Genomic DNA, 15,015 nt, shown 5'->3' on the forward strand with positions numbered 1-15,015 from the left:
GCCCACACACACACACCCATGCACACACATAAACACAGCACAAGGAAGAGTCAGTGAATTCATCAACCGTGACACATTAGTGTAGATGCCAATCTTCTTATGATGTAATGGGTACATCGGGTGTTATAGGAAGTGTTCCCGGTTCCAGCTGACCTAATTTATGCAGCCTAATAATCATTTAACTGATTTGAATAATAGGAATGTATAATTTTCTATGTGTAAGCCAGGTTAAAGAGATGTGTTTTTAGTCTAGATTTAAACTGACTGTAGCATTCTCCGCTGGACAGATGCAATTTACTCTCAGGAACTGATGTTAATAAAGAATTTAATTTCCAAAACACCTTAAGAGCTGAATAAAAGCAAATAAACAATTAGACATCTGACTGCAAATTGTAAATAATGTCTATAACAAACCTATAAACTAATGAATACACATTTGCAATCTAATTGGCTACACCATACAGTACATAGTCGGCTCCGTGCTCCGCCGTCCTTCAATACCCACCAGGTCCGGATTTGTTGCTGAACGGCCATGACTGACAGCTGAAGTCATGAGGACCCACGAGATCTCGCGAATTCACGTATGATTGCGCGATATAAGTGCTGAATTGCTGCGGATTACAGGCTCGTATGTTATGGAAAGGATCCCTACAGAGATAACAGTTAGACATTTTTGTTATTACAAGATCCTTCAAACCAAAGATGTCAAACGTTAGGCCTAATTTTATCTCGCAGACCATTGTAAAACACATAACGTTAATTAAATCTCGACAGAAACAAAATAAAACTCACAAAAACCACCTCGATTTATCCCACTGTTCCAACAATCACCAAGTCTGTTTTGGTCGAAATAAACCGTAAGGTAATGTTAATTCACAGAGGTAGAATTGAAGATGTCGGGACAAGCAGCGGGGTGAAAGAGCAGATCTAACAAACTGTGTTTTTGCAACCGTCGCTGGCTAAACTTCCACTGTCATTTCACATTAAAAGCTATGTACACTATAGCGTAAAATCTTAAAGGTCCCGTATTATGCCCCTTTTCACAAGATGTAAAATAAGTCTCTGATGTCCCCAGAGTGTGTATGTGAAGTTTGAGCTCAAAATACCCAACCGATCATTTTTTACAGCATGTTTAAATTGACATTTTTTTTTTGAGCTCAGAAAAACGAGCTGTTTCAGTGTGTGCCCTTTAAATGCAAATGAGGTGCTGCTGGACGACACAGGGGGCGGAGCTTCATGAGCTCGCGCTCAGTCTCTCAGGACAATTTCATCTCACGGAATGATGATAATATCAGAAACTCTCAGTAACGGCGTTCATTTCGAGTCGGACAATAATGCCTACAGAGTCAGAGTGCTGTATAGAGATGAAACAGGTATGGTTTAGTAGTTTAATTACGGTTATTATAACGTATTTGTCATCTGCCAACAGCCTTTTTCCACCTTAGAAACATTGCTAAGCTACGTAACATGCTATCTGTTTCTGATGCAGAAAAGTTAGTTCATGCATTCATGACCTCGAGACTAGATTACTGTAATGCTTTATTAGCTGGTTGTCCTGCATCCTCAATAAACAAGCTACAGTTAGTCCAAAATGCCGCCGCTAGAGTTCTTACTAGATCAAGAAAATACGATCATATAACACCAATTCTGTCGTCTCTACATTGGTTACCTATAAAGTTCCGTATCAATTACAAAGTATTGCTACTGACCTATAAAGCCCTAAATGGTTTAGCTCCCGTGTATTTAACGGAACTTCTATCGCCCTACAATCCATCGCGCTCTTTAAGATCACTAAATTCGAGGCTTCTGGTCATTCCTAGGATATCTAAGTCCACTACAGGAGGGAGAGCTTTTTCACATTTAGCTCCTAAACTGTGGAATGGCCTTCCTGATATTGTTCGAGGCTCAGACTCGCTGTCCCAGTTTAAAACTAGATTAAAGACGCATCTCTTCAGCCAGGCATTCACATAATACTTACATTTTATACTACAGTTGAGACGACTCGACGCGGGCGATGTTTATGCCCTAAATCAATACATGATTAACTAACTGTATTTCTCTATGTACATTTCTGAAATGCACTTTCTGTAAAGCTGCTTTGAAACAATATGTATTGTGAAAAGCGCTATACAAATAAATTTGAATTGAATTGAATTGAATTGAATCTGCTTGTAGGCTATGTATCCATTATTTATTAATAGCCTACAAGTCTGCTGTCTGAATGATGATCAAACATGTATTGATGAGTTTAATAAAGTTTATTGTACATCACACAAAAGATGAAGCGTCAGTTTTACTTCAGAAAATCACCGTAAGAGCTGAGTAAACACAGTAGCCTAAGTTATAAGAAGTGCGCAAGTAGCCAGTAGAGTTGAGGGAGCATTCCTGTGGGCGGAGGTTAGTCAAGAAACGGTTCTAGTGACATCATTAAAGAAGGAAGTAGAGGGATGTAGTCCAATCGAGCCGTTTTTTGTAGTCAACTTCTGTTAAATAAAATATCTCGCTTGGCATTGAACTTTGAGCTTTATAATTTTACAGATATTATTTATGCTCTAACAGCAACATTACACACTAACTAAAGTTTGAAACATGGGATCACGCAGAACGGGACCTTTAAAACCTTATTATGAAATAAAAAATGTAATACCAAATTTCCAGATATCCGCAGAGTGAGATATCCATCCAGTGAGTGACCTGCCTGCAGTTGTGCTCTGACGTGAGTCAGGCGGCGCGCGAGGTCTCTGTTTATAGCAACCCTGTATTATTGCCTGGCATATTGCAGCCAGGTTACAGCTAGGTTACAGCTGCTAAAATGTACTGTAAAATGTTCCCGCTCAAACTAAATTACCCAAAATGCAATGCAAATTACGGTATTTTACTGTAATATAGAAATGCAGTATTGTACTGTATGTTTTTACAGTACTGTGCTGCTAAATCTATAGCGACATTTAACAGTGTAGGTATTATCAACTGGCCAGAGTTTTGAGATCGCAATAGATGTGAAGGACTATAATGCATTAATGCATAAATGTAACTTATTACATTTCCATAAAAGAAGATAAATGAATTATGATTCAAACACTTTTTGAATCAAAATGCACTAATGAACTGTGCACAATAAGACCAGGAAAACAAATTAAGAAAGTAAATAGGGTTGATTTAGTTGTTGATTTGGTGCAAAAAAATAAAATAAATAAAAATACACACACAAGCATAGACATGCTTGTGTGTGTTTTTTTTTTTGTTTTTTGTTTTTTTGCTGCACCAAATCAACAACTAAATGGCAAGTCTACACTGTAACGGATTTCTGTAATTTGAACAGTATTTTACTGTAATATGTACAGTAAGATACTGTAAAATATGTATACAGTATGTTACTGTAAACAGCAAAGGATTATGGGAAAATATAGGGTCACTACTGTAATTCTTCACTACTGTAAATCAATTTACAGTAGTGAACTTGCCCGCGAAAAACTGACCAATGGCAAGAGGGATTTCTTTTCAAGTGTTTTTTTGAGGGGTGAAGTGGCAGTTAATGCACAGACAAAAGATCATGTAACTCACCAAAAAGGTTAGTATATAATTTCTATTTTATGTAAAACAAACATTTTCAAATGTTTTTACTTATGTTAACAGCAAACTAACATGATGTATCGTTTTGTTTTCGTCTGAATGGTTTTAGTGCCTTTTTTTCCTGACTGTCGTCAGAATGGTTTTTTGGTGCCTTTATTACTGTCTTTTTTCCTGACTGTCGGCCGGGTCGCTGTCACGGTGATAATATTAACTGGTGAGTAAGTTAAGTTCACCTATTAGCCGAAATATTCTTTAGTTAAAACTATAAAAAATAATGGTTGTGTGTTCCTCTGCCTCTTTAACGCAAGTTAGCTCATCAGGCGGGCGGAGTCGTCGGTAACGTTAACCGAGCTAACAGTGAACTCAACGTGAAATACTGAGGTAAAGTGAGATAGACGAAACCCTTGTTAAAGTGCGGGTTTTAAACAATATTTTCACGTAGGCCTATATGATTTATTTTCAGGTTTGTGATCTGGATAATGCCATCTGCAACGATGGAGTGTGTTGGAGCCTTTTCATTGTGATAACATCAACTGGTATGTAACGTTATGGTCAACTTCACCTAAATTAGCCGAAGTAAACTTATTAAACAGAGAAGCATAATAACTTTGGTATGTTCTGTCTCCTCTTTCACAACTTTTTGGCAGATGTACAACGTAAATACTGAGTAAAACTAAGTTAAAGGGATAACGTAGTACACCTTAAACAGAAAATTATATATGTCATCATTTACTCGCCCACAATGTGTTCTAAACCTGCATGAAGTTCTTTCGTCTGAACATAAAATAAGATATTTTGAATAATGTTGGTAAATAGTGGCTGGTCCGCATGGACTTCTAGAAAAAATACTTTGGATGTCAATGGGGACCAGTAACTGTTTGGTTGCTCATGTTCTTTAAAATATCTTCTTTTGTATACAGCACATTAAATAATTTAATGGAAGTTATGAACAAGTTGAGAGTGAGTAAATGGTGACAGAATTTACAATTTTGAGTAAACTAACCCTTTATCCAACACCATTGTTAATTTCATCTTTTGTTTTATTTTCAAGTTTGTGGTCTGAATTATGTCGTCTGAAATGTCGGAGGTGTATTTTGGAGTCTTTTTTGTGATTGCCTTCGTAATGGTGATAACATCTACAGGTGAGTAAGATGACATCAACTAAATTAGCTGAAGTATGCATTAGTTAAGCAGGCAAACATGTTCCTTTCTGTTCTTTATTTTGAATTTGCAGCGGCCATTCCCTCCGGACTGCACATCACTGCTGACGCTCTCCACTAATACACAGAACGGGTTGACGTTGGAGGAGGAAGAGGAGAAGGAGGAGGAAAGGGTTAGCAATATACCATTATCAATATAGCAAAGTTTTGCTAACTAATATTTTTAATGTTGTTTAATTGATTAAAAACTATAAACACCATACAACATTATATCTTACCTCATCTTCACCCCACATGTTATTGTTGTTAGTAATAAGTTCTGTTATTGTATTTTAGTTTTTTTCTGTAAACTATAATACTGAAAGGCTGCTGTGACTTTGTCTGTTTCAGGAGAGTCTGTTCTCAAAGCAAAAACATGGATGCTGACAATGAAGGGCAGAATCATCATCCAGTTACAACTGCTAACAGACGACTCTTCAGCATTAGCTGTCTATTTTGTCGAATGCAGAATCAGGTAAACCAATATATATATATATATATATATATATATATATATATATATATTTTACATTACATTACATTTACATGCATGCATTTGGAAGTCACTTTTATCCAAAGCAACTTACATTGTATTAAGTTTAATTTAAATTATCCATTCCCTGGAAATCTAAGCTACAGGAATGTATTGAAAAAGAATGAAGCTTTAATGATTTTAATGTAATGTATTATGGGGTAATACCATCCCTGTAGGTTAGGGGTGGAAATTGGCAAAAATTTGATGATTCGATAGTATTGCGATATTTGGGCCACAATTCAATATTATTGCACTTCCTAACATTGCGATACAGCAAGTATTGCGATTCGATTCTGCGATATATTGCGATTCATGTCCCCCATATTATTCAAAGACATTACAAAAAATAAGACTGCTTAACTCACTTCAAATGTCACATTAAATCTGTGAACATCTTCTACACATTTACTGGAGGCTAGTGCAAAAACTTTGTCCTTGAACATTCAGGACACAGGACCTTATTACAGAACGTAATTATATGAACGCGTCACCACCGCATTAGCACCAAAAACATGGAGATTTTATTTTAGAGAATAATTACACAACCTATTCGATATACTATAATTCTATAATTAAATAAACTAATCGAATATCCAAAAATTGTGACTCATCCCTGCATGTAATACCTTGTTTTTTTTCCAAAATCTTCACTTACGTCTCGATTTTCGAAGGGGATTATAAACGTTTCTTCCTTGGTTCGCTTTTATTTAGGCCTATTACATTCACATTCTTTACTGTGGTAAAGTAGAAAAACGTTGTAGGACAGATAGCCTACATTTTTACTTGCACGTCAGATTCATTTCAACACAGTTTTTGCTTGTTATTAGACATGTACGGCGTGTCAAGTTTATTTGATTTTTAGTTTCGCTCTCTTTGGCAGCGCAATTTCAAACATAGCTTAAATGTCTTGCCCTTGTGGAAGATTAAATTCACTTTTCATACCTTTTACAACAAGTAGAAAACATGAAGATATCAGAAAATAGATTGATGGTCTCTTTCCTCCTCGTGTCATCCCTCTCATAGCACAGAGCGGTATGGCTTCATGTGGAATCACATGTCTTTGTGTGGAAGTATTAAACGAAAGTTTTATTTTTTTTTATATAGATTTAACTTTTCTATTATGTAAGTTTCTAATATTTACTGATATGTATTTGAATGCTTTACAGGCTTTGTGTTGCTTCTTTGACGGAATTGCTCAAATAAAGACTTTTTTGCTCGAATAAACTACATTTATTTTATTTCAATTTTCATAATAACCCCCCAACCACTGCAGGTAGTTGGTCCATTACCACCGCAGTGGTAAAAAAAACTGCCACCGTCACAGCCTTATAACCTTTATTGGAATACTTTGCGCTACTGTATCAATATAATTGCGTGCGCAAAATATCGTGACACTGAACAGAATCGATTTTTCCCCCACCACTACTGTAGGTGGATTCAGAATCAGATGTAGTGCTTTTATTAACGCCAAAGTACATGCAGCATCAAGTTTGAGGGTTAGGGAAAATTCTGCCAACACCGGTCTGAAAAAATTATATATTTTTCCCTGCTTGTGTTTGCAGGTTCATTCTGAGAGTCAACCCTGATGGCACCAAACACCAAAGGCACAGATCAGATGGAAATCTGGAAAGGTCCAAAGAAAAGCATCAGCCTGAAACCCTCAGTGTTTCTCATCAGAGAGCTTGTCAACTTTGACTGGCAAAATTACTGAAATGTAACAACACAACACTGACTTTGACTGTATTTTATTGTTTTAAGGCCTGTTTTGCTTTTCAGTGTGTGTACGTTTTTGCCATGCTACAGATACAAATGGTCACCAGGAGATTAATTCTATGGACTTTGGAGATGTTGCCTTTTTTTTTCTTCAGCTAGTGGCTCCTAAAGGTCAAGATTTGTAATTTGTACTTCTAAAACAAAATGTTCAACGATTAAAAAGAATATTATAAGGACAAATGTTTGTGAGTTATTGTGATTTTTTGGGGGGTGGGGTAAACATAAATTAAAAAAATAAAATTTAAATGATGAAAAAAACAAAAAAACAATACTAATACTGTAAATGAAAATACGGTAATACTGTAAATGCAAGTACAGTAAATGATACAGTACTGTAAGTGAAAATACAGTAATAATACTGTAAATGCAATTACAGTAAATGGTACAGTATACTGTAAGTGAAAATACAGTAATAATACTGTAAAACATTTTACAGTAACTTACTGGCATCCAGCTGCCAGTAAGTTACTGTAAAATTTACAGCAACCTCTTTACAGTGTAGCCACATTTAGGAGGTTGTGTCTGCTTGTTTGTGATGTATTCAGAGCTTTTCCTGGAAATGTTGGTCAACTTTGATTAAAGGGAACCCCTGGGATCAGCAATTGCACACTAAGAAACACATTTACACACCAACATCTCTCATCTCGACCTGGCCAGGATCCGGACTCAGTCAGGATTGGCCCCCTTTAAGCCAAAAGCTACAGGAGTGTTGTGCCAAAACCAATGGTTCGAGCCATAGAGAGCTGATCCATTAGAGCGATTCCACACTGCTGCATCACACGGGCAGATCTGAGCTGTGAGTAGGGCTGGATTAGAAACAAACGCCCTGGCCACACTCGAAGAGGCCAGACTATCAACAGATTTAATGTTTTCAGATGGTGCGACCAGCCATGTTTACACTTTCCAAGCATAGGTTTCCTTATCAAAAAGTTTTGTTTTCTGTCCACAAATTATTCAGCTTTTGTCTGACTGAATCTGACAGTTTATGATATAAAATAAAGTTCCTCTCATAGCAAAGAGGATTTGGTTTCTTCAACATCCCAATGGGGTACGCACAACAGTGTTAAACATCAGCGTCAACATTATTGGCATCTTTTGACATTAACCTATGTTGACATTGCTGGTGTCAAATGCAGGTTTCATAAAACTCCAATATAGAGAGAATGTTTTAGACTTTAGAGACTAAGCCAAAAACTATATTTGAATGCAGGTGTCTGGTTACAGACACAATTTAAGACAACTAGTTCTTTGAGGAATGAAGCAGATAGAAATTTGCAAGATCAGATTGCATTTACTGTCCCTTTTTGTTGATGCATTTTTGTCCATTTTTGGGGTCTTTTTGTCTTTGGTCCTGTCATTACTTTTAAGATTCTTATTCAGGAAATTATTTTGCTGTCCTAAAACTAATGGTCTCAAAAACTCATTGCACTGCAAACTCACATACGATAATTGCCAGAAAAATTGCTAATACTGATAACTGGCAATCTGTTTCAGGTTATTCAGCTTTGCAGGTGCATTTTAACAGTCCTTTGGTTCTTTATTTATTCTGTTATTTTGTGAAGTCCACAGTGGAAATCATTGCACTCTTCATTTTCCTTTAGCATAAGATCACTTTTTTTGCTTTACAGCAATATTGAAGCAGTCAAAGTTTAAACAAGCCTTGGGCAGGAAACTCTTGTCATCCTGTTTGAACCAAACTTTGCTCATTGCAGTGTCCTTTACCAAGGTGGGGGCAGATGGGGAATCCTTCTCTAGAGGGTAAATCTCAAAGTTTGTTGGGATGAATTCATTCTTCATTGGCAGTTTGAACTTTCCATTGAGGTGTACTCTGAACAGAAGAGACAAAACATTTTTTTTTAAATATACATGGTTGTTCTGTTAAAAAAACAAAAACAACAACAACATGCCAACATGCCAACATCAAAATGTCATTCCCTCATAGAAGCAAAATGTGAAGCTGTTCTACTGCATCAGGGTAATTATACTCAAGACATTCTACAAAGGAATTCTAAAACATTTGTGATCTACATCCTAAAAGTAGTTTGATGTAGAAAACAAAACATTTTAGAATATCAATGTGTCGAATCTCCAAGTCCTTAACTCAGACACTGAGTGCTGAGATGTGTTCTGCAGCTGATCATCCAATGCAATAACATTTTAGAAAACTAGCACGGAAAGAAAGCATTTGGTTATTGCTAATAGAACTTTCCACTAGAAAGGTATTTAAACCAGTTCTAAATAAAAGACCACCATCAAGTGCACTCTGACACTATAGAAAATATGTGTGTATGGCAGTATGTGATGAGACCTTCCATTTCATACTGGTATAGCTGTCACTGTGTTTTAGCACATAAGGCTGAACACAATGAACTGACTCACACACAAGCTAATAAAGAGAATTCAGTTGTAGGTATATTTTTATTTTGTTATTTCATTTAGTTGACACCCTTGTCTTTCTTAAACTGATTAAAAACAAGGTAATAATAATGACGTCTTGAATACACATTTAAAAATATATATTAACAAGTCATACTGATTTTGCCTGTTTTTGTACATTTTTGGCCCCTCTTTAATGCATTCCTATAAGGCAGGTACATATCTATTTGAGTGGGTTGTGATTCTCTGCACACATATTTGTTTTTTATTTAATCTTCCCTCATTTATATATGTACATCTATCTCAGAGATGACTCACATTTACATTTCTTGTACTTTTTTTTAAATCACTGGCCAGAGGTACATCAGAGTGAGTCAACAACAGTGTCATTTCTGGCTTTGCTATCAAAAATTATTATAATAATAAAAATAACCTTTCCTCATATTTAAAATATGCTGTATGTCTTATTGCTTTGCAAGAAGGTATTAGATGCACTATGAATGGCTGATGGTGAAGCATATATGAATCCAGGGAGAAGGATTTATGTATTACAATAAGGACTTATGAAACTAATCTCTCACAGAAAATAAATGATCAAGACATTTGCTCTTAGATAGATGTTATCCATGTTTTATGTCTCAATGACATGCAAGCAAACAACCAAATAAATTATTTCAGAAAAAAAAAAAAAGGTATTCACTTCCTTCCTGTCACATGAGGCTGTCAACTTCCTACCCCTACTTCCAGGAAGCATGGCGATGGCAAACCCTCCCAAAGAAAGGTCTTTTTCATGTTACTAATAAGTATTTTTTGTTGACATATATATATATATATATATCTACATAATCATGAAGGTCTCTAGAGTCATCCTAACTAAACAAATCTTACAAGAGATCTATAGTTTTTGTATACTTAGTCAAAAGTCCAAATGGCAACTATAGTTGCCGGTGGGCAAATGCCTTGTAAGTACATATCTCAGAGACCCCAGGCAACAAAATGTAATTTTGTAACAAAATAATTGTTATTGTTATTGTATTATTTTTATTTTTTTAAGTGTAATTTTACTCAGTTTATTCATGTTTTTACTCCACCTTTGGACATTTTTACTCCACAAAATGAATATGAATAAATTAAAAAATAGGTTTTTAAATAGGTTTTTAAAAAAATTCAAATAAAAACTGTTTGTTTTTCAATAATGTTACATTATGATTAGAATCAAACCTGATCAGGATGTTACAAAGAGAAAAGTTGGAGTCTTTAGAGTTTAGCACTTATTTCAAACATCTGTTTTTCATATAATTCTACAAATTTAAAGTGTGCCACTTCATTTCTGTCTATGTGTTTTCATATTCAAGAGATTATAAGCTTTTTGAGTTCGCATCAAATGTTCTTCGACTTTTATACATAATAAATTTGTTTATGAATAAAGATTGATCTGTTGAAAGCAGTTATTTTGAGATAGATGCCAAATGTTCTCCATTCATATTTGACATTGAGGGAGTGCATACAACATATTTGCCCACCGGCAACTATAGTTGCCGCACATTCAAATACGATTTTCAAAAAAAAAAAAAAAAAAAAAAAACTGGGGAAATTAAATGCAGAACATGTTCACATAGGACACTATTAGCACGACTATATGCATGAAACCATTCAGAAAAAAAATTGGCCACAAATGGGTTAAGAAGATCAGCTGTTTGGTCTTTCCACATGTCAACAGATGGAATGTTCTCTCTCCTTTCAGGCTTTCTGATTTAAATGCCGCAACACAAGCGCTGAGTAAAAACAGATCACGCACACATGAAAGCCAGGATCAGCCAGCAGATCCACTGCGTTGCTGCCTCAGCCTGTACGCAACTATTATAAAGGCTGATTTTAATACCCCCTCTCTACATGCACACAAACGCCCATGCCATATGAGGTGAGGTAGTGTACGAGGGTGGAACTTCCATCTGCTGAAGGCCTGTTGTGGCAGAAGGTGCTGCTAATGAGGCCTGATCTGCTGCTGCACCTGCCACTGATTTAAACACACTCACAAGCACACACACACACACACACACACACACACACACACACACACACTCGCTCCCACACTCTCCCCTCCAGGTGTAATCACTGTTTATCTTAACGGGAGAGCCCAGGATTCCGACCAGGGGAATTCATTACCGAACGTAGAAGGCTTCCAGTGATGCCGAACTCTGACCTACCTAAACACCCCCCCCCCCCCCCCCCCCTCCAAATAAAACCTATGACTGATTTTTGGGAAAATCAGAGGAATGGATTTAAACATGGTGAAATGTGTTAAATGGAGCTGAGAGATATTCTTAGCTAAAATCATAATCAAATTAGCCAAAATATTGAATAAAACGTACAAGTACGTGCAGAACTGCATGATTGTTGGCTGTTTCAGTTCTGTAGACAACTGCAGAGCTTTCTGAGGCATCCTGCTTGAAAAACTGAATAACAAAAGTTATACAATTTCAAATAGCACCTCTTTCATATTTAGAATTTGTGTGGTCTGTGGGTCCTGCTATATTGCGCTGAAAGGCTTTTATTAGACTGTTTATGAGTGATATGTCTGCACAGTGAACAAATAAACATGTTTATTTATTTATATTCATGTAAACAGTGTTGTGTTTTTATTTGTCAGACCACCCTCAAACAACAAAACAAAAACGTTCAAATGTTAACAACTGGTATTAATAAGCATTCCTGTTCTGCTGAGAGCTTACAAGCTGACGTCTTGAAACCAAGCGTGCGCATGTAACAGTTTATCTTTTTTGTTTCTCTTCTAACAATACAAATCTAGCCTATATTTACACAACTAATTCATCCATAAATGCTTAAATGAGTAGAACTAGTGGTTCTCCAAAGTGTAAGGACAAAATCCCCCTATGGGATCATAATCAAGTGCTGTATGGCTATGAATAATATAAAAATGTCTAGGCATACTTTTTGAGCACAAAATTACTGGAACTGTTAGGCTACATTCCTTAGCACAAAAATGTCTATAGACAAAAATAAACCATCTGACATGTCTAATTCTGGTAATTAGAAAATTACCATAATGTCAAAAAATAAAAGATGTTCTAACCTCATAACATTATCAGCACATAAATCAAACACTTTAAACAACGGCACACACAAGCTGTGCTGAAGCCGCAGTGAGAGCTTGAGAACAGGGCAGCAAAAGACAGCAGGTCTCAAATCAGCTTATTAGCTCTTAGTATTTAAATTTCTCTCCCTGTCTCACCTACTCACTGGACACAAAAACAATGTCAGTGAGTTGTGTGAGTAGCAGTGCCAAGTGTAGCTACTTTGTATGTAGAGATGGGGACTGCCCTCTGCTGGAATAAAGTATGTAGACTTTTGATCCCTGCACTGGGTATTTAAAGAGGCTTATCTAATAATACAATTCAGAGAGACTTTGTGAGGTTCTGGGATATTTTTGCATTTGTACAATGATCTCTACCATGCCACAAACACAACTGGGAAATCTCAATCTATTACACAACATTAAGCTGATTTACTCTGATGAGAAGTAGCCTATTCGTCAACAGAAGCATTCGGAATGAATGTAACTGTGCACAAAGAAATTGTGGGGAAAGTATTTTTTTTTTTATGTCATATCATGTTCATATGTCTTCCACAGTCTTTAATTTAATGCATTGCTCCAAACATTGTTCATTTTTCCAGCACTGCGACTGTACACACAGTGAGTTGGTGATATTCATGCGGTGAGCTCAGATTTTGGCATGCTGTGGTTTGGCTCCTGAGCGCAGTGTTAGAGATGCTGACAGTGTGACTGAGCACTTTTCAAGGACAGAAAGGACAGACACGTTAGAACTGGCATAAATCTGGCCATTGAGGTCGCTACACCTCTCTCTCCTCTAAAATGAATGGCACATTTGAAATTACAGAGTTGAATAACTGTGCATCAATGCAGGTTCGTCTCAGAGACCTATTAATTAATTGTATCAATTGAATCAATTTCTTGACCTTTACAAGCGATAGAGTAGTACCCCCAAAAAATGAAATTCTGTCTTCATTTACTCACCTTTATGACTTTATTTATTGACTGAAAATATTGACTTCCACTCTAGCACGCACATGACAGAACTAGATTTGTCAGCAAATCCTTTATTTGAGTCAAATCTTTTCCATGAACGATTCAGTCACTAATCATTTTGATCCAGTCACTGAGGTCAACTCACTGACTCTAAGCTATTCGATCTTGTAAATTAGGTCACAATGGCAGTGTATTGAATAGTGACTTGTTTGGTCTGTTCATCACACAAAACATATACCAATCAAGGTTTCAGAAAACTTGGAATTTAGTGCATATTAACCAGTTTTTATGAGACCTTTAATGGTGCTTTTGCATCTTTTTTGAGATTTTACAGACCCAGTCCTCATTCACATCCATTATATTAAAAAAGTGACCAGGATTCAAATATGCACCTTTTTCACCAAAGAAATAAAGTCATATAGGTTTGGAACTACATGAGGGTAAGTAATAAAGACTTTTACTTTTTGGGTAAACAATCCTTTTTAACACCTTCTTTGACTAAATGAGGCGTGGGGGGAAAATCTATATTTTAACATATTGCGATATTTTACCTCACTATACTATATCAATATACAGTAAAATAAGCTAAATATTTTAGGTTAATTTTTGCATTAATACTTTTGAGATAGAGGAGGTTGACTAGCATTCAGAACAAGAAGACAAAACGCATTGTAACATTAGGTCAGTGCACACAAAATTATTTGTATAACGTAGAGGAAATGATCCACTAAAGAATCACTATATTTTTGCATCATGACCCAGAGATTAAAATAATATTGATGTCAGGTGCTTGCAGATTCCCACCCCTCAACCAAACCCTCCTAGACGCCTTTGTATTATTAAGCATGTGATCCTGAACCATGGTGAAAGGGACGAGCCACTGGAAGCTCTAAAACTCCAACCCATGGCATAGCACGTCCCCTCACCAAAGAGCTCTTCAATTAGAACCCAAAGCCCATATTCATAATCAGCTGCCGCTTGGTGAAGAGGAAAGAGAGAGAGACAGAGGAGGAGGGGGACCAGCTAACGAGCCCTTTGTGGAGCCTGATCTGCTCACAATAAAACAAGAGAGAAACGTATGACTTCTCAGGGCCCAAGTCCTCCATCCAGCGCTAACGTGCCTCCAGGCAGGCGCTCGAAGAACAATCAGGCCTGATTTCCAATTCTACGCTCATTAAGATGAGAGTGCGTTCGCACAGAGGGGAGGACCAAGGGGGAGTATCTGTGTGTGTGGGACAGCGGCTACGTTTGGGACTCTTGAAGGCCTGGGAATCTTGACTCTCACAAGGTTGAGTGATTAGTCTTGGACCTCAAAGCCTGGGAGCGCACGGGTACAGCTCGCAACTCATAATGATACCCAATATTCCCACCAGCTGTCATCTACCCAACCTGGAGAATAAAGTGAATACACTTAGTGGTTTAGTGCCTCAAAAATGAAAATTATGTCATTATTTACTCACACTCATATCATTCCAAACCCATTTGTTTAT

The 15,015-nt window shown here is 36.6% G+C and overlaps 1 long non-coding RNA gene across 2 annotated transcripts; it reads left to right on the top strand.

Moving 5' to 3' along the window:
* Nucleotides 1–1,201: 1,201 nt before the first annotated feature.
* LOC311287023 lies at nt 1,202–7,297 on the top strand. 2 transcript variants are annotated; one of them, XR_014626677.1, is made up of 7 exons: nt 1,202–3,787; nt 3,886–3,954; nt 4,037–4,109; nt 4,625–4,715; nt 4,808–4,906; nt 5,124–5,247; nt 6,870–7,297. It is a non-coding gene; the product is annotated as an uncharacterized lncRNA (long non-coding RNA). The 2 variants fall into 2 exon arrangements; XR_014626678.1 differs by having other exon boundaries at nt 3,596–3,787; nt 3,882–3,954.
* The last annotated feature ends 7,718 nt before the right edge of the window (nt 7,298–15,015 follow it).

This window comes from Rutilus rutilus (genome assembly GCF_951802725.1).
Source record: "Rutilus rutilus genome assembly, chromosome: 3".
NCBI lineage: Eukaryota > Metazoa > Chordata > Actinopteri > Cypriniformes > Leuciscidae > Rutilus > Rutilus rutilus.